Source organism: Panthera tigris, chromosome B3 (genome assembly GCF_018350195.1).
Source record: "Panthera tigris isolate Pti1 chromosome B3, P.tigris_Pti1_mat1.1, whole genome shotgun sequence".
Lineage (NCBI taxonomy): Eukaryota > Metazoa > Chordata > Mammalia > Carnivora > Felidae > Panthera > Panthera tigris.
The window spans coordinates 65,316,375-65,337,544 of NC_056665.1; the positions used below are offsets into that span (position 1 = coordinate 65,316,375).

Here is a 21,170-nt window from a genome sequence, read left to right on the forward strand (position 1 = left end):
AAAAAAAAATTTTAAGGAAATAAAATTGCAGATAAAAATCACTTTTGGATGTACATAAAAATCCTCAACGAAACATTAATAAACCAAACCCAGTGATATATAAAATGGGTGATATATTCCATAATTAATGGCATATATACCAGGAATGCAAAGTTGATTTAATACTCAAAAACCAATAGAATTTATCACATTAACATAATAAGATGGGAAATCATTTAGGTGCATAAAAAGCATTTAACAAAATTTAATGCTTATTTATGATGAAATTCTCAGAAAACTAAAAATAAGAGAATATTTTCTCAATATAATAAAGGACATCTATTAAAAACATATACTTATCATCAAATTTAATGGCAATAGATTGACCACTTTCTCCCCAATGTCTATTCTCACTATTTTAACATTGTTCTTACTGAAAGTTCTAGTCAGTGCAATAAAACAGGAAAAATAAACAAAAGGCATAGATATTAGAAAGATAATAAAAAGAAAACAATTCTTTTTCCCCCAAGATGATATGGTTAAATACATAGAAAACCCTAAGAAATTCATGGCAGGGAGGGGGATCCTATTAGAACTAATGAGTAAATTTAATGCATTGCAAGACATAAGGTTGAAATATAAAAAGCAATTTTATTTCTCTATACTAGCCAAAAAAAATGAAAACCAAAATTTTAAAAAATATACACCATTTATAAAGGCATAAAAATCAAATTCCTTGGAATAAATTTATCCAAATATATGTATTATTTCTGTCTTAAAAACTGTAAAGCATTGCTAATAAATTTAAAGATCTTAATAAGTGGAAAGAGACACTATATTCTTGATTGGGAGACTTCATATTATTAAATATTCATTATCCCCAAATTGATCTATAGTCCCACAAGGGTAACATAGTACCAGCAACACTTTTTGAAGGAATTGACACAGTGATTCTAAAACTTATTTGGGAATGCAAATTAGTTAAAACAACCTTGAGAAGACTAAGTTGAAGAATTTCCACGTTCTGAATTCAAGACTTGCTCTAAACCTAACCTAATCATGACAGTTTATTATTGGAAGGAGATATAAATAGATTTACATGAAAACAAGAATTGATTTTTCAACAAAGGCACAAGATTCTTTGGGGAAAGCAGTATTTTTTCAACAAATGGTGCTGGAAAGACTGTACAAGTATCTGGAAGAAAAAAGACCCTGGACCCTTCACATCATATCCCAAAATTAATTCAAAATGGATTTTCGACCTAAACATAAAAGCTAGAACTTTAAACTTTCCGGAAGAATATCTTTGCAATCTTAGAGTAGGCAAAATTTTATCAAGTTCCAGAAGGATATCTTAGAGATCATACGTTGGTTTTAACTCAAGAGAGATGAAAGTACATACCCACAAAAAGAATGTTTACTATATTGTATAATTAAAATTAGCTAAGAGACTAGAACTTAAGTGTTCTCACTGAATGAATGAATGAATAAATGAATGAATGAATGAATAAGGTGATGAATGTGCTAATTAATGCAAAAGTGGACATTCTTTCACAATGTAAATAAATGTATATCAAATCATCACATTTGTACACTTCAAATATATTACAATTTCATTTGTTAATTATCCTTCAATGAGGCTGAAAGAAAAGAATTTTTAGAGAAGCTATATTCATAGTAGCCAAAAACTGTACACAATCCAGGTGTTCCTCAGAAGAATTGATAAAAAATTGAGACACAGTTATAGAACTGAATGCTATTCAGAAAAAAAAAAAAAAAAAAAAGGTAAGAATTACTGCGAAAATATGGATGAGTCCTAAAAATGTTTTCTTGAGAAAAAGAAGCCATTTATATAAAATCCAAGAACAGGCAAAACTAATGTGTGCTGAATAAAATCAGAGAATGGTTGCCTCTGGAAGGGAAGATGACTGGGTAAGGGCATAAAGGAACCTTCTGGGGTGGCAAAAATGTGCTACGTCTTGTTTTGGATAATGGGTAAATGAGAGTGTAGAATTGTCAAAACTCATCCAATCTGAATACTTGGGATCTGTCCACTTTATTATATATTAAAACATACCTCATTTTTACTGTATGTAAAAATTATAGACTCACTTACCTGAGACACTAAATAATTCTATAACATACTGACAATTGCAAGCCATTTCTAAGAAATTTTAAAATGAGTCATCTTATCCTGAATATAAACTAAACATATTACTACCATTTGTGGAAAGTAGAAGGTAAAGAAGTTATTTGAGGGGTGCCTGGGTGGCTCAGTTGGTTGAGCATCTCACTTCAGCTAGGTCATGATCTCATGATTCATGAGTTCAAGCCCCACATCAGGCTTTGCACTGATAATGCAATGCAGAGCCTACTTTGGATTCTCTGTCTCCCTCTCGGTGCCCCTCCCCCACTAGGGGTCTCTCTCTCTCTCTCTCTCTCTCTCTCTCTCTCTCTCAAAAATAAATGAACATTAAAAAAAAAAGTTATTTGATTAAACAGCCACATCCAAAATATGGACTATTCCAAAGGACAAATAACCTTATTTCTTCTAAAGAAATATCATTAAAAAGGGAGGAGGATCTGTTATAGACTAAAAGACAAAACCAAATAAACTGTGCTACTTGGGCCTTGTTTGAATCTCTCACTGAATGAACCAACTGTAAAAAAGACATTTTTAAAACAGTTGAAAATTTTGTATATGGACTAGGTATTAGGTGATAAAAAGTTAACTTTGTTAAGTATATAATGGTATTATGACTACATAAAAGGTCTCAGTTGTTAGCATTTAGAGAGAAATAACCTGATGTTTAAGTATTTAGAGAGAAATAACATGATGTCTGAAATTTCTTGTAAAAGATTCTATCAAAAATAAAAATGAAAGGGGTGGGGTAAATGAAACAAGGTTGGCAACGAGGTTAACAATTACGGGGTGATGGGGACATATAATTCTTTATACTATTTTATTGTATTATATTTCGTGTATACTGGTAATATACAACACTAAAAATTTACCACAGGTTACTCTTCTGGCAAAAGATACAGCTGGTTATTACTCAAGTTCTTATTATTCATAAGCTTCCAAATTACATATAAATCATTCACTGTTTTTTGACTTTTGTGTTGTACTGATCTTTTTAAGTCATTAAACAACACTAATGAGTTACTTAAAGCAAATATCCTAGTTAGTAAATTAACCTTTTTATTATTTTCTATAGTACATCATTAAATGAATTTTCAGGTATATTTTATATTATTATAATTAACATTATATTATAATTATTTTATATAATTTTCTATTATTAAAATTATTATACTGTTATAATTATTATAATTAACACTATATATATATATATATTATATTTTATATATGTATCTTATAACCGGATACTTTCCCTTTCCTTCCTCCAAAAGCAAAACAGTAAACCCAGTCTTTATGAAGCCTTATGGACTTAAATAAACTGGATCTTTTTTCCAAAATTTTTTGATTTTTCAAAAAATTGCATAAAGTGAATGAAATTGATTTTTGCTAACATCAACTTCTGAGCTCCAGTATGCATTTTTAAATTTATTACTGAACGTGTACAGAGCTAAAAGTAGAGAGGTAGACTGTCTTTTCCCATTACGATGACAATTTAAACTTGACATGTTAAATCTTAACCTTTTTTCACCAAGGTAAAGACTCCCTCTTCAGATCTTTCATTATTACCTCAAAGGACCTCTTTTCCAAGTCTTTTTAAAAAATGTTTGTGAAATATACTGAATTGTTTTTACACTGAAATATTTGGTGGTTAATACTTTCTTTGGAAATGTTAGTCACACATTGATTATGTGTTTCCATTTTTAAGGAAGGTTAATTATAAATCAAGATGCACACAGACACAGACGCACACACACACACACACACACACACACACACACACACCCCACACACACCCTATCCCAACACCCTGATGTCATTCAAGACTCAGTTTAATTCCAAGGTACTCCACAAATCCATTCTGATCCCACATTCCCCACCTGCCATATCCCTTCTCTGCATCCCAGTGCATTTGATCTGCATCACTTTTAGGATTTATATTATCTTGGGTCCACATTTCTGTCTTTGGAGAGATTGTGAGTCATCGTGTAAAAATCCCTCCGCTTTGAAATCAGAAAACGTAGTTTCTTCAACCTAGGCCAAAAATCCAAAGTCTCTGGACCTATTTCCTCATCTGTTATAGTGAAAGCAACATTAACCTAGCCTGCAATGTTATTCAGAGAATTAAATGAAATTCCCTGCGATCCTCATATAATGTCCAGGACATAGTAAGATCTCCATAAATGTTAGCAATTTGTATTGTCATGTAGTTATTTTCATTCATCTCTCTTTCCCACACTCCCTTGTAAGTTCCTCAAGGATAAAAATTGTGCCAGTTAGTTGTTTACATATAGTAAGGTCTTAAAATAGTTCAGGAGGAGAAATAAAGGGAAAAAATGGCATTTTAAGTGGATAAGAAACATTAGGTAGCATTTTAAATAAAATGTATTTATTTACCACAGAAATCAGGGAAATACATCATATTGGATGATTAGATTCTCTTCAGAGAATGCAAGCCAGTATAAGATTGCAGAAAAGCATGTGTTTTAAAAGTAATTTTAAATACGAGTTGTGTTTAAAAATTTTTTTAATGTTTTTATTTATTTTTGACAGAGACAGAGAGACAGAGCACGAGTGGAAGAGGGGCAGGGAGAGAGGGAGACAGAATCTGAAGCAGGCTCCAGGCTCTGAGCTGTCAGCACAGAGCCTGATGCAGGGCTAGAACTCATGAACCACGAGATCATGACCTGAGCTGAAGTCTGACACTTTAATGACTGAGCCACCCAGGCGCCCCTAAATATGAGTTGTGTTTATTAGCGAAGATAGTAGTTTCTTCTACCCTTACTACATTTCACTTACCACACCATCTTCAGTACGTAATTTGGTATTAAACAAAATAAAATCCCATGGTTAAACTGAACATTTCACTCTTCAGCAGTTGGTGCTACCATTGTTGGAGGATTCCCCAAGCACCAAAGAAACAGAGAATGAATGTAAAATGAAAGGGTAAGCCAGGAAACAAGTAGAGAGATTTGGAAGAGATGATAGGCCAGAAGTCTGGGTCACTTTAAGAAACTTAAAGCTACCTGGATGGCAATCAGAAACTCAAATTTTTGCTGAAAAAATGTGTACCTAATTCTGCATTCACAACAGCATTGGCATGCCTAATCAACTATAGTTATACCTACAAGTAGAGCAGGAAAAATGGAGTAAATCCTATTTCATTGGGAAAATACTAACATTTGATTCCTTTCCAAAGCTCCAAGATGCCATATGAATGAAAAATTGCCGAGTGTTCTGAGCTACAGAATCATCTGAAATGGCAAAAGTTACAATCTCAAAAATCAAGGCAGATATGGTCTGCTTGGCTCCATAGCCCAAACTGGATTCAATTTCCCAAGTCTAGTTCACATCCAAGAACGCAAATAAACACTGCCACATGAAATAAATGTGGGGAGGGGCACCTGGGTGGCTCAGTCGGTTAAGCATCAGGCTTAGGCTCAGGTCATGATCTCGTGGCCCGTGAGTTCGAGCCCCGCGTCGGGCTCTGTGCTGACAGCTCGGAGCCTGGAACCCGTTTCGGATTCTGTGTCTCCCTCTTTCTCTCTCCTCCCCCACTCATGCTCTGTCTCTCTCTTCTCAAAAATAAATAAACGTTAAAAATATATTTTAAATATTAAAAAAAATAAATAAATAAATGTGGGGAAAGACCCAGGCTGATTAATTGTGATGTATACATTCAAATAGAAAAAGGAAAGTCAGAAACCGAGTTGAGATACAGTCCTGTCAGAGTGCTCTAAATTGACAGATTGTGGCCTTGTAGTTATCCAATTTATTCACATTTTTGTAATTAGATTAGAAAATGAAAACCTTTTATTCTGAGCAATAGTCTTACAAGTATTCAATTTTCAGATTTCCCCCAAAAGAAATCATTTTCCCCATTATTCATGATTACAAATGGTCCTTTCTCAGTGTGTCTGAAAGAGACTGTGTAGACTGTCCTTGTCCAATGTTATGGAAGTTTATACTTAAGACCTAAATCTTCACAGGCGGATGCCAAACGATGAAGCCATCTCTAAAAAGTTCAACCATCTAAAAGATTCCAAAAGGATACAGGACCTCAGGTGCCACTGATTGAAAGTGATATTTATCACACAATCTAGCTTTACTCGGTTTATTTATGTACGCTGCACTGATTGTAGAACAAAATTATAATGAAATGTATTTGCATTTGTAACCTAAGGCTACTGCAGGTACCCTACAATTTCTGGAGCATATCCAATTCAATATAATTTTATTCTTTTTAACAAATTAAATGTCACTTAATTTGTATACCTTTGTAAAACTTTTCATACAATAAATTTACAATTCAGAAAACAAAATTATCCGCAAGTAGAAGAATTTCTTTTTTTATTTAGAAAAATACTATCACCATGCCTAAAATGTATGTTAAATCTAAATCTCTTTCTGTTTACAATATAGTCTCAGAAAGGACTATGCAGAGACAACAACCCCTTGAGACCCACTCTCAGGCAGACACAGTGTAGGATTAACATGGAATAGTTCAAGTCAGTAGCCATTTACTAACTGTTTCCTGAAGGTTGTTACACACCGAGCTTGATTCTGAGGAGATCAGAATGGCCGCAAACCTTCTGGGTTGGTCCTTCAGGCTTCAAAGGGACAATCTTCTCTTTGTCAAACTCTCCAGTAAATGGGGACTGGACGTTGCACTGACTTCCTCTAACTTGTTCTTGGCAACATCACTGGAATAAAGGCGCCCAAAGGGAACCATGGACACCCAGCTCTCCCCTGGAGAGCAACAGAATAATCCAGGAAAGGCTTTTCAGGCTAGTCTCCTTTTTTATTTTTAAGTTTATTTATTTATTTTGAGAGAGAGATTGAAAGAGAGAGAGAGAGAGAGAGAGAGAAAGGGGTAGAGAGAGAGGGAAAGGGAGAGAATCCCAAGCATGCTCTGCACTGTCAGCGCGGAGTCCGATGCAGGGTTTGAACTCACGAACCGTGAGATCATGACCTGAGCCAAACCCAAGAGTTGGACACTTAACTGGCTAAGCCACCCCAGTGCTCCCAGGCTAGTCTTCTTGAACGGTTTACTGGATTGTTTTCGTTTCTCCATTTCTTTCTTACTTCCTGAAACTGCTGAAGAGATGGAAGTCTCTCATCTTTTCAGGGAGATTGTTTTTCCCTTTGCATTTTAGGTCTCTTTTTTGGTGACTTCTTCACTTTATCTTCTAACTTTTTTTTAATGAAATTTATTGTCAAATTGGTTTCCATACAACACCAGTGCTCATCCCAAAAGGTACCCTCCTCAATGCCCATCACCCACCCCCCATAAACCCCCAGTTTGTTCTCAGTTTTTAAGAGTCTCTTATGCTTTGGCTCTCTCCCTCTCTAACCTCTTTTTTTTTTCTTCCCCTCCCCATGAACTTCTGTTAAGTTTCTCAGGATCCACATAAGAGTGAAAACATATGGTATCTGTCTTTCTCTGTATGACTTATTTCACTTAGCATCACACTCTCCAGTTCCATCCACGTTGCTACAAAAGGCCATACTTCATTCTTTCTCATTGCCACGTAGTATTCCATTGTGTATATAAACCACAATTTCTTTAAACATTCGTCAGTTGATGGACATTTAGACTCTTTCCATAATTTGGCTATTGTTGAAAGTGCTGCTATAAACATTAGGGTACAAGTGCCCCTATGCATCAGCACTCCTGTATCCCTTGGGTAAAACCCAGCAGTGCTATTGCTGGGTCATAGGGTAGGTCTATTTTTAATTTTTTGAGGTTTCTCCACATCCTCGCCAGCATCTATAGTCTCCTAATTTGTTCATGTTAGCCACTCTGACTGGCGTAAGGTGAATTCTGAGTGTGGTTTTGATTTGTATTTCCCTGATGAGGACCGACGTTGAGCGTCTTTTCATGTGCCTGTTGGCCATCTGGATGTCTTCTTTAGAGAAATGTCTATTCATGTTTTCTGCCCATTTCTTCACTGGATTATTTGTTTTTTGGGTGTGGAGTTTGGTGAGCTCTTTATAGATTTTGGATACTAGCCCTTTGTCTGATATGTCATTTTCAAATATCTTTTCCCATTCTGTTGGTTGCCTTTTAGTTCTGTTGATTGTTTCCTTTGCTGTGCAGAAGGTTTTTATCTTCATGAGGTTCCAACAGTTCATTTTTGCTTTTAATTCCCTTGCCTTTGGGGATGTGTCAAATAAGAAATTGCTGCAGCTGAGGTCAGAGAGGTTTTTTCCTGCTTTCTCCTCTAGGGTTTTGATGGTTTCCTGTCTCATATTCAGGTCCTTTATCCATTTTGAGTTTGTTTTTGTGAATGGTGTAAGAAAGTGGTCTAGTTTCATCCTTTTGCATATTGCTGTCCAGTTCTCCCAGCACCATTTGTTAAAGAGACTGTCTTTTTTCCATTGGATATTCTTTTCTGCTTTGTCAAAGATTAGTTGGCCATACTTTTTTGGGTCTAGTTCTGGGGTTTCTATTCTATTCCATTGGTCTATGTGTCTGTTTTTGTGCCAATATCATGCTGTCTTGATGATTACAGCTTTGTAGTAGAGGCTAAAGTCTGGGATTGTGATGCCTCCTGCTTTGGTCTTCTTCAAAATTACTTTGGCTATTCGGGGCCTTTTGTGGTTCCATACAAATTTTAGGATTGCTTGTTCTAGCTTCCAGAAGAATGCTGGTGCAGTTTTGATTGGGATTGCATTGAATGTGTAGATAGCTCTGGGTAGTGTTGACATTTTGACAATATTTATTCTTCCAATCCATGAGCACGGAATGTTTTTCCATTTCTTTATATCTTTTTCAATTTCCTTCATAAGCTTTCTACAGGTTTCAATATACAGATCTTTTACATCTTTGGTTAGGTTTATTCCTAGGCATTTTATGCTTCTTGGTGCAATTGTGAATGGCATCAGTTTCTTTATTTGTCTTTCTGTTGCTTCATTATTAGTGTATAAGAATGCAACTGATTTCTGTACATTGATTTTGTATCCTGCGACTTTGCTGAGTTCATGTATCAGTTCTAGCAGACTTTTGGTGGAGTCTGTCGGATTTTCCATGTATAATATCATGTCATCTGCAAAAAGTGAAAGCTTAACTTCATCTTTGCCAATTTTGATGCCTTTGATTTCCTTTTGTTGTCTTATTGCTGATGCTAGCTCTTCCAACACTATGTGAAACAACAGCGGTAAGAGTAGACATCCCTGTCATGTTCCTGATCTCAGGGAGAAAGCGCTCAGTTTTTTCCCATTGAGGATGATATTAGCTGTGAGCTTTTCATAAATGGCTTTTATGATGTTTAAGTATGTTCCTTCTATCCTGACTTTCTCGAGGGTTTTTATTAAGAAAGGATGCTGAATTTTGTCAAATGCTTTTTCTGCATCGATTGACAGGATCATATGGTTCTTATCTTTTCTTTTATTAATGTGATGTATTATATTGATTGATTTGCGAATGTTGAACCAGCCCTGCAGCCCAGGAATGAATCCCACTTGATCATGGTGAATAATTCTTTTTATATGCTGTTGAATTCGATTTGCTAGTATCTTCTTGAGAATTTTTGCATCCATATTCATCAGGGATATTGGCCTGTAGTTTTTTTTTTACTGGGTCTCTGTCTGGTTTGGGAATCAAAGTAATGCTGGCTTCATAGAATGAGTCTGGAAGTTTTCCTTCCCTTTCTATTTTTTGGAATAGCTTGAGAAGGATAGGTGTTATCTTTGCTTTAAATGTCTGGTAGAATATCCCTGGGAAGCCATCTGGTCCTGGATGAAACTCTTATTTGTTGGGAGATTTTTGATAAGTGATTCAATTTCTTTGCTGGTTATGGGTCTTTTCAAGCTTTCTATTTCTTCCTGTTTGAGTTTGGGAAGTGTGTGGGTGTTTAGGAATTTGTCCATTTCTTCCAGGTTGTCCAGTTTGTTGGCATATAATTTTGCATAGTGTTCCCTGATAATTGCTTATATTTCTGAGGGATTGGTTGTAATAATTCCATTTTCATTCATGATTTTATCTATTTGGGTCATCTCCCTTTCCTTTTTGAGAAGCCTGGCTAGAGGTTTATCAATTTTGTTTATTTTTTCAAAAAACCAGCTCTTGGTTTCATTGATGTGCTCTATAGTTTTTTTAGATTCTATATTGTTTATTTCTGCTCTGATCTTTATTATTTCTCTTCTTCTGCTGGGTTTGGGGTGTCTTTGCTGTTCTGCTTCTGTTTCCTTTAGGTGCTGTTAGATTTTGTATTTGGAATTTCTCTTGTTTCTTGAGATAGGCCTGGATTGCAATGTATTTTCCTCTCAGGACTGCCTTCGCTGCATCCCAAAGCATTTGGATTGTTGTATTTTCATTTTCATTTGTTTCCATATATTTTTAAATTTCTTCTCTAATTGCCTGGTTGACCCATTCATTCTTTAGTAGGGTGTTATTTAACCTCCATGCTTTTGGAGGTTTTCCAGACTTTTTCCTGTGGTTGATTTCAAGCTTCGTACCATTGTGGTCCGAAAGTATGCATGGTATGATCTCAATTCTTGGACACTTATGAAGGGCTGTTTTGTGACCCAGTAGGTGATCTATCTTGGAGAAGGTTCCATGTGCACTCGAGAAGAAAGTATATTCTGTTGCTTTGGGATGCAGAGTTCTAAATATATCTGTCAAGTCCATCTGATCCAATGTATCATTCAGGGCCCTTGTTTCTTTATTGATCCTGTGTCTAGATGATCTATCCAATGTTGTAAGTGGAGTATTGAAGTCCCCTGCAATTACCACATTCTTATCAATAAGGTTGCTTATGTTTGTGATTGTTTTATATATTTGGGGGCTCCCGTATTGGGCGCATAGACATTTATAATTGTTAGCTCTTCCTGATGGATAGACCCTGTAATTATTATATAATGCTCTTCTTCATCTCTTGTTACAGCCTTTAATTTAAAGTCTAGTTTGTCTGATATAGGTATGGCTACTCCAGCTTTCTTTTGACTTCCAGTAGCATGATAGATAGCTCTCCATCCCCTCACTTTCAATCTGAAGGTGTCCTCAGGTCTAAAATGAGTCTCTTGTAGACAGCAAATAGATGGGTCTTGGTTTTTTACCCATTCTGATACCCTATGTCTTTTTGTTGGAGCATTTAATTCATTTACAGTCAGTGTTATTATAGAAAGATATGGGTTTAGAGTCATTGTGATGTCTGTAGGTTTCATGCTTGTAGTGATGTCTCTGGTACTTTGTCTCACAGGATCCCCCTTAGGATCTCTTGTAGGGCTGGTTTAGTGGTGATGAATTCCTTCAGTTTTTGTTTGTTTCGGAAGACCTTTATCTCTCCTTCTATTCTGAATGACAGACTTGCTGGATAAAGGATTCTCAGCTGCATATTTTTTTCTGTTCATCACATTGAAGATTTCCTGCCATTCCTTTCTGGCCTGCCAAGTTTCAGTAGAGAGATCTGTCACCAGTCTTATCGGTCTCCCTTTATATGTTATATCATGTTTATCCCTAGCTGCTTTCAGAATTTTCTCTTTATCCTTGTACTTTGCTTCACTATGATATGTCGTGCAGATTGATTCAAGTTACGTCTGAAGGAAGTTCTCTGTGCCTCTTGGATTTCAATGCCTTTTTCCTTCCCCAGATCAGGGAAGTTCTCAGCTATGATTTCTTCAAGTACAACTTCAGCAACTTTCTCTCTCTCTTCCTCCTCTGGAATCCCAATTATGCATATATTATTACATTTAATTGTGTCACTTAGTTCTCTAATTCTCCCCTCATACTCCTGGATTTTTTTTATCTCTCTTTTTCTCAGCTTCCTCTTTTTCCATAATTTTATCTTCTAATTCACCTATTCTCTCCTCTGCCTCATCAATCTGAGCTTTGATCGCCTCCATTTTATTTTGCAGCTCATTTACAGCATTTTTTAGCTCCTTCTCTGTTTCTTAGTCCCTTGATCACTGTAGCAATAGATTCTCTGTTCTGTATACTTTTTTCAAGCCCAGCGATTAATTTTATGACTATTATTTTAAATTCATTTTCTGTTATATTGCTTAAATCGTTTTTGATCGATTTATTAGCTGTCACTACTTCTTGGAGTTTCTTTTGAGGAGAATTCTTCCGTTTTGTCATTTTGGATAGTCCCTGGAGTGGCGCAGAACTGCAGGGCTCTTCCTTTGTGCTGTCTGGAGTAACTTGCGTTGGTGGGCACAGCCGCAGTCAGACCGGATGTCTGCCCCCAGCCCACCGCTGGGATCACAGTCAGACTGGTGTGTGTCTTATCTTCCCCTCTCCCAGGGGCAGGACTCACTGTGGAGTGGTGTGGCCCCTGTCTGGGCTACTTGCACACTGCCAGGCTTGTGGTGCCGCTTCAATGAGATCTGGCATATTTGCCGGGGTGGATCTGCAAGGTGCACAGGGGCGGGAGGGGCAGACTCAGTTCGCTTTGCCTTTGGTGGTCTGCTTCAGGAGGGGCCCTGCGGCACTGGCACCAGAGGGGAGGCAGACCCGTCACAGGGATGGATCCACAGAAGCACAGCTTTGCGTTGTGCAAGCAATTTCTGTGAAGGGAAATGGGTCCCTTTGGGATTTTGGCTGGGGGATGAGCAAGGGAGATGGCGCTTCCCAGCGCCTTTGTTCCCCGCTGAGCTGAGCTCTGTCCTCCGGGGCTCAACACCTCTCCCTTCCATTGTCCTCTAGCCCCCCTGCTCTCCGAGCAGAGCTGTTGACTTATAATATTCCAGATGTTAAGTCCCGCTGGCTGTCAGAACTCACTCCAACCGGCCCCTCCACTTTTGCAAGCCAGACTCGGGGGCTCTGCCTTGCCAGGCAGGCTGCCCCTCCAACACCCTGGCTCCCTCCCGCCAGTCCGTGTAGCGCGCACCGCCTCTCCGCCCTTCCTACCCTCTTCCGTGGGCCTCTTGTCTACGCTTGGCTCTGGAGAGTCCATTCTGTTAGTCTTGTGGTGGTTTTCTGGGTTATTTAGGCAGATGTGGGTGGAATCTAAGTGGTCAGCAGGAAGCGGTGAGCCCAGCATCCTCCTATGCCGCCATCTTCCCTCTTCCTAAAAAACCCTTCTAACTTTTTATCTTCTTACTTTATTACTTTTCATTAACTCTTTTTGTCTCTGGTCTTCCTTTCTATAGCAACCTGTTATGTACTTGAGGAATGAAGTATTTTATTTTGTAAGGGATACAAGTGATCATTCTTTCGAGTCTTCTTACCCCAGTTTAGTTCTCTTCCCCCCCCCCCAGGTTGCCTTTTTAGTTTGTTTATTTGAGTCTCCAGCTTTGGCATGGAAGGCTTTCCTCAAATGTCTCGTGGTGCTTGATTTCACACTCATCCCGAAGCATGGGGCTGTATAAATTGATTTGAAGATCTGAGCTTCAGAACAGGGTTTGCTTGTAAGACTGAAGCAGAGTTTTACTGAATCATCATCTGACTGATTTGCTTTATCAGGTAAACCCCATTAGCTTTAGCTCTTTGTAGGCTATTGAGAGTCCCTAAGAAGAATCCTGTAAGTCATTGACCAGAGGGTACAGTACCGGCTGCTAGGATTTTGGAAACCAAATGGAATCAAGAGTTAGAAATGAGATGTCTTGTTCAGGTGGAGATACTCACTTATGTTTTTCAGTCAGCGCCTCCAGTCTTAAAACAGATGTGTGTATCATCTTGCTTTCAGCCCTACATTGACATATGGTCACAAATTCTAGTGTCTTTATATTTATTGTTTATATAATGATTTATCAGTTTTCCTGCCTGCCAGCTTCAGGTCAGCTTTCCAAGTTCTGCTAAGTCAGTCACTACTAGTATATCTATTTTTCAAGTTCAAAAATGTGAAGATATTGGCCATTGCCAGTTCTTTGGCCTCGTGACGGTAAGCCTATGGATCTCAGCGAGCAGTATTGCTTCCAAGGGGTACGTTGCAAATTTGTGGAATGGTTTTTTTGTTTGTTTGCTTGTTTTTGGTTATCACAATGATTAGGGGATAGGGGATACTGCTGACATTTGATACACAGGAGACAACTTCATTTTTGTTATTCTATAAATATTTTGCCCATTGAATCATATCACAGTCCCACTCCCAGAGAAGAATTGTGGCTATAGACACATTTTTGATATATAGACTCTGAATTCTGCAGAAATGCCCTAAGTGAAAATTATATTTTTTTGCACTTGTAAAGGGAATTTTGATTTTTTTCACTTTGATCTGATCACAAAGAAAATTTTCCCTTTTCTAATGTCTATTTATCCACTCAGAAATGCAAATTAGTTCTGCTGATTTTATTAAGCTGTTGTTTTTGTTTCCTTTCACATTTTTAATTGCATCCTTCATGGGAATTCATAATTAGGCCTTGAGTCTAATTTATGATAAATACAATTTATTCAAATATTTAACAATAATTAATGGCAGCCTCAAAAAGAGCAAGATTAATAAAATCTACAAACCAATTTTTATTTTTTATTTTTTACAAACCAATTTTTAAATTGGTAATTCCCTTACTATGAGTTCCTCATGGTTTAAAAGCCACAAAATGGAAAAATGAAGTGTTCTCATGCCAATAAGAATACACTTTCAATTCCTGGAAGTTAATATTTCCATCACACATGTATTTATATTAACTCATATCTTATTTCCCCTGTGATTTGCATCATATTGTATTATTCTACATCAATGATAAACTTCTAGAAAAGGATTAAAATAATGTATGTAATGCTTCATCTTCAAAACTTCACATGAGAAGTCAAACTGTCAAAACTAATCAACCCATTATTTTTCTGCAAAGGGAGGATAAATGTACATTGGTCATATTATGCTAAAGATCTGCCAGATAATCTTATTAAATAATTTATACAATATCCTGTTGGCCTACTGTAGTTAAAAATAATAAAAATACTTCTTATATAATGTAACAGAATAAATTGCTAATATTAGAGAAAATCGTTTTCCAAGCACATCACCATCAGAGGACTAACAAATTTAAACTGTTCAGAGCAATCCCACTTACTAAAAAGTTAATATATAGCATATCTACCATGGCTACTTCTTAAGTGTAAGTCATTCATCATAGTAATTTTATTTCTTGAACTATTTACATAGGATTTACCTCACTAAAGTCATTGGTAAACATCTTTGTTTTCAAGGGTAGCTTAAGATATATATATGTGTGTGTGTGTGTGTGTGTGTGTATAACATTGCCACTGCATTCACAAAGACACAATTTGTATTATATTTTAAAGCAGGATTACAATGCTCAGACTTTTGCAGGCAAAAAATACTAGTAGGCTCAAAAGTCTATTGTTTCTGTGCCTATAAATTACTCTTCTAGTAATTTCCCAGATGTTTCCAGCTTGCCATAGCTAGTTGAATACCGGCTAGTAAAAGTCTCCTCATTTCCAAATCATGCATACAGTAAATATTTTAGAATTTCATAGCCTTTTTTTTTTTTTCCAAAAAGAAGCTTCAGAGCAGCTCAGAGGATAAAACCAGGGACTATCTATGCATATCAAATATTTTATTTCTAAAGGAAAAGGAAAAATATATCAAGTGTATCCCAAACACAAAATATTTTATTAATATTTTAAAGTCATATATCTATGGGAGTGTATTAAGAGGGTTTTGAAAGTGTCGTTCACACCCAGCAATAATAACAAAGCCATATAAGCCAAAAAATAATCACTTTTCTTGTATCCAGCAGAGAGCTAACATCACAAAGCAACCAAGTAACCTGAAATATAAGAAGAGACAGGCCCCTCCAAAGAGAAAGGAAGTGATCTCTGGCTCAGTTCTAAGAGAATATGTGGGGAAGAGATGCTGAGCACCATGTAAGTAAGATTTCATCTAAAATTTTTAACAAATTTTAAGGGCTCACTGTAAAGTAGCAAGAGCACATAAAATCCCTAAGAACTGCTGACTCAAGGGGATTCCTCTTGCAGGTTCTTTTCTACCAACATTCACAGCTCACCAAGGAAAAAGACTGGGCAGGACAAGAGACCAGAGAAATCCTTCCTCAGTAGTATAGGCACTGCTATGGAAAAATCCCAAAGCCCCACCAGAGTCTTCTCCCCTGTGGAATAAAACTCTTAGTCCAATGGGCAAAGGGCAGAAAGCCTGGTGCTTCCAGGGGGACCTGGGTGGCTCATTTGGTTAAGCATCTGTCTGACTCTTGATCTCAGCTCAGGTCTTGATCTCAGGGTCGTGAGTTCAAGATTCATGTTGGGCCATGCACTGGGAATGGAGACTGCTTTAAAAAAAAAAAAAAAAGAACAAAGAAAAAAAAAAAACACCTCTTGCTTTTAGGGCACAGATGCATAGAAAAATTCCTATATTCCTGGAGAAGGGAGAGAAAACCCAGACCATGAGTGATCCCCGATTGCTGGGGAGAGGCTGGAAATTCTCACACATAACACCCACCATGGCAAAATTTGGCTGCCATATGGAGAAGAAGCAGGGTCACTGAGAAAGCTCCCCACTGAGATCCAAACACAGATGGCATGCCTAAAACTAAAGCTGGGCTAGGATGCACAGAATCACTTTTGCTCTGACCTCTAGGCCAAGAAACACTGAGTTGGAAGCACTCAGTTTTCCATTGTAAGCAAGCCAAGAAAATGGAGACAAAACTGCCTCTTAGGCACAAAGAAGGACAAGAGCAGAAGATGGAGAAGAGATGTTATGAAAACTCTCCAGTAACCCAGCCATACCATATACATAAGGTAATTCTAGAAAGATTTGCAATGGGTTGTGCACAGAGGGTGATCATAGCAACAACACACAAATACAAAACGCTTACTCCTGACTACTTGGATACACACTCCAACATTTATGACCTAGTAGAAAAACCTTGCCCATTTCTGGACATAACTTCTGTTTACTTCAGTCTTTACTGTTGTACATAAATGTGAACATTTAGAAGAAAAAAATCTCCTGTTAAAAGACTAAGGAATAAGCATAACCAGACCCAAGATGAAGCAGATATCAAAACTATCAGAAAGGGAATTAAAAATAAGTGCTCTTAATATGTCAGTAGGTCTAGTTTAAAAGATGGACAAAATGTATTAGGAGAATTTTAGCCAATAGATGGAAAAATATATGAAATACTAGAAATAAAAAGCATGGTAACAAGATGAATACCTTTGACAGGATCATAAGTAGACTCAACACAACTAAGGAAAGAATCAGTAAACTTGAAAAGAGGATAATAGAGGGGTGCCTGGGTGGCTCAGTCATTTAAGCATCTAACTCTGGATTTTAGTTCAGGGCATGGAGTTCAGGCAAAAAATCATGAAGTACTAGAGGGATGGATATGTTCGCTATTTTGCAGTGATAGTTTCATTTGTATACATATTTCAAAACTTACCAATTATACCCATAAAGGTGTGCAGTTATTTATATCAATAATCTCACGTTTTGTGAGATGGGGCCTCGCATTGGGCTCTGGCCTCGCAGTGTGGAATCTGTTTGGGATTCTCCCTCTCCCTCACTCTCTGCCCCTCCCCTACCCATGCACACGCTCTCCCTCTCAAAATAAATAAACATTAAAAAAAAAATAAAATAGGACAATAGAAATTTCATAAATCAAAGCACACAAACAAAAAGGAGTGAAATCAAAACAGAACAGAAAGAGTATCCAAGAATGACCAGTCTAAAGTTTGTATTATTGAATCCTAGAGAAGAAAGAAAAAGTTAGACGACATATTTGAACATACAATGGCCAAGAATTTTCCAAAAATGATAAGACGCATCAAATCAAAAATATGAGAGATGAAAAATTAGAACAGAAGATAGGAGCAAGAAGCATTTGGAGTATACAGTTGTAAGTTTCTTTTACTACACAGGAAGTAATAGAATATTTGAAGGTAGACAGTTACTAATTAAAGATGAATATTTAAAACCCACTAAAAATTCAAAGGGGTATAAATAAAATATAATTGATTTTTAAACAAAAATCATAACGTTATATTGTGGAGTTTATAACCCATCATACAGGTAAAACTTGTGGTTATAGCATAATGTCGAGGGAGAGAAGAAATAGAAGTACACTATCAAAAAGCTCATCTACTATGTAGTAGGATACCACTTGAAGGTAGGCTGTGATTAAAGATACATATTATAAACAAAAGCAACCACGAAAATAACAAAAAGAAAAGTTCTTGAAATTTAGAAAGCATATCAGTGGTTGGTTGGGGATGCCAGTGGTTAAGGGGCAGAGGTGGGGTCATGGAGTTGAAGCAAGAAAGCATGAAGTAATAGAGTGATGGGTATTTTCACTATTTTGACGGTAGTGATTGTTTCATTTGTATACATATTTCAAAACTTACCAATTTATACACTTAAATATGGGCAGTTATTTAGGTGAATTATACCTCAGTAAAGCTATTTTTAAGAAACTCTGGCGAGCAAACAGCCTATTTTTTAAAAAATGAGCAAAATATTTGAAAAGACATTTCCCCAACGAAAATATATAAATGGTCAAACAAAAGATGAGAAGGTGCTCAACATCATCAGTCATTAGGGAAATGCAAGTTAAAACTACATTGAGATGTCACTTCACTCCCTTAAGGTGTCTGACAGCACTGAGTGGTGATGAAAAATCAGAACAACTGGAACTCTGATACATTGTTGCTGGAAATGCAAAATAATACAGCTGCTTTGGAAAATAGTTTGGCAGTTTCCTACAAAGCTAAACATACTTATCATAAGACACAGCAGTTCTGTTCCTAAGAGAAATCCAAGAGAAACGGAAGCTTGCATTCTTACAAAAAGCTATACATGAATGTTTCTGGAAACAATCTAAATGTCCCCAAACCTGTGAATGGATAAACAAACTGTGAAACACCCATAAACAAGGGAACACTACTTAGAAATAGAAGAGAATACATTGATACATACAGCAACACAAATGGATCTCGAAAATATTTTACTGAGCAAAAGAAATGAAATGCAATGGAACATTTACTATATGATTCCATTGATATAAAATTCTGGAACAGGCAAATCTAATCTACAGATTAGCAAATAGACTGGGGGGTGCCTAGGGCTGGGGGTGGGAAGAGAAGGGCTGGAAAGCAGCACAAGAGATCTTTTTGGAGGGATGGTTCTGTTCTAAATCTTGATTGTGGTAGTGGTTATGTGAGTGTAGAAATTTGTCAAAATTCATCAAGCTGTATGTATAAAGTGAGTGCATTTTATTTTATGTAAAGTTCACTTTAATAAGGCATAGTTCAAATTAAAAAAGAAAATTTAAGGTCATGGTGGCAGTCAGTGAGGAAAAAGAAATCACCCCAGGTCCTTTTATCTGCACCAAACCCTGGACTTAACTTTATTAACTGGAATTTTGTAGCTGGATTCCTAAACAAATTCTGATATTCAGAATTTGTAAGAAAAAAAATTGGTAAGAAAAAAAAATCTTACCTCCTCACAATACAACCCCTTTTTAAAGGTCTTCTAGTAGTAGAGATTAATGCTATAAAGTTTTTAAACTACATTTACACACTCTTAACAATAAAGAAAAAGCTGTTTTCTAGATGTGCATTCTACTTAATAGAACTATCCATTTATTTTAATCCTCTTAACCTTCCAAGGATGAACTGCTTGATAATTTCAACATCAGAAAAGCCCCTAGAAGGCTTCTTCTGTTACGTGAAGAATTGGTATAATGTTAACTTTCAAAAGCAGGATTCCAATTAATATGGACTATGTCAAACAACAAATAAAATATGCACAGAAGAGAGATTGGAAAAAACACACACCAAACCGTCAACTAAGTTGTGGTACTATGGGTGGTAACTTCCTCTTCTACTTATTGGTATTTTATAGTTTCTAAGGTGATAATATAACTTTGTGATAAAAATGGGTAAAAATTATTTCTAATTGTTTAAACACAAATAAAAAGATAAATACGTTTCTCATTGTCCTGCATACCTCTTTATCTGAAAGTTTCAGGCATCTGACATGGACAGTGTTTAAAGATAAGCAGAACATACATGCTGTGGCTAACTTCTGAATATTTTCCTAATTTTGAAAGGCGAGTTTTCCTACCTAGAGTGTCTATTTTCTAGAAGCTTGATTTGAGCAGCTGTATAAACACATATTGAAAATTCATACTTTGGCAATAGAAAGCTAAGCAGAGGCAGAGAGCATATTCTACAGGCATCTGGCCTTAGGGCCTCTTCCCCAAGGATACTGACCCCTGAATAGCGTTGACAGCGAGGTCATCCATCTGTCCTGAGATGGCTCTACTACCGGCATTTCCCTTGACTTCATAAAGAGTAGGGTGGCCAGCTCCACCCTCTTAACCTTCTAAGGAGCTGCTAAGTTACTCATCAAAACCAGACCTAGGAGAGGTTTTTCCTCATTTTTACGATTCAAATTTCTACACATTTCTTATACTATCTACAAACTCCAAAGTATTCTGCCTTTTAAAGCAAGAGCCTGAAATTCCAGTGCTCAGTCTGCAGGTAACAAATGTACATCCCACGATATTCTTTACAGTCTCTGGTCCCTATGTGAACTCAGACTGCTATACCAGGTAATTACAAACCAGCAGCAAACGAGTTACTAGGGAAGGGAGGCTGAGACAGGCAAACAACCAAAAGAGAAGAACATAACCTCAGCACTTTTCTTTATGAATCCAACATGTTTTTGGTTTTTAAAAAAAAATGTATATAAAGGAAGACATTGCAAACTCAGGTGGAGGTCTGTTTGATTGCTTGAAAGCCGCTCCAGACCATCAAGGCAACCTCGTGCCATCCACACTTTAATATTGATACGGTATTCCAAAGCAAACCCCAGAGCATGCCACTGTGTGTTGCGTCTTCATTACTTTCTTGGTCCTCTCTGACTTATCTTGCCTTAATAAAGTCCTTGTCTCTCTCTCTTCAACCCTGTTTTTTACATTGATATTCTTGACTCCTTTGTGGTTGCTTCTGTTAACTGACTAGTAAATGAATTGGAGATGATTTATGTAAAAATTTGATAAGTGGTGATTATGGTTGTTGTTGTTTTCGTTAGTTTCATAATCTGCCTGCATTTTCCCCTCTCTGGTCTTCCAAACTTTGTTGTCCATCATATCAAATTTGAAATCTTTTTATGCATTCTAGACC

The 21,170-nt window shown here is 36.7% G+C and overlaps 1 long non-coding RNA gene across 1 annotated transcript in view; it reads left to right on the forward strand.

The window, feature by feature from the left end:
* LOC122239233 overlaps positions 1-16,831 on the forward strand; it is a 36,950-nt gene extending 20,119 nt beyond the window's left edge. Inside the window, exons 3-4 of the long non-coding RNA XR_006218186.1 lie at positions 15,767-15,893; positions 16,621-16,831. This is a non-coding gene — a long non-coding RNA (uncharacterized LOC122239233). The remainder of the gene's footprint in view (positions 1-15,766; positions 15,894-16,620) is intronic.
* The last annotated feature ends 4,339 nt before the right edge of the window (positions 16,832-21,170 follow it).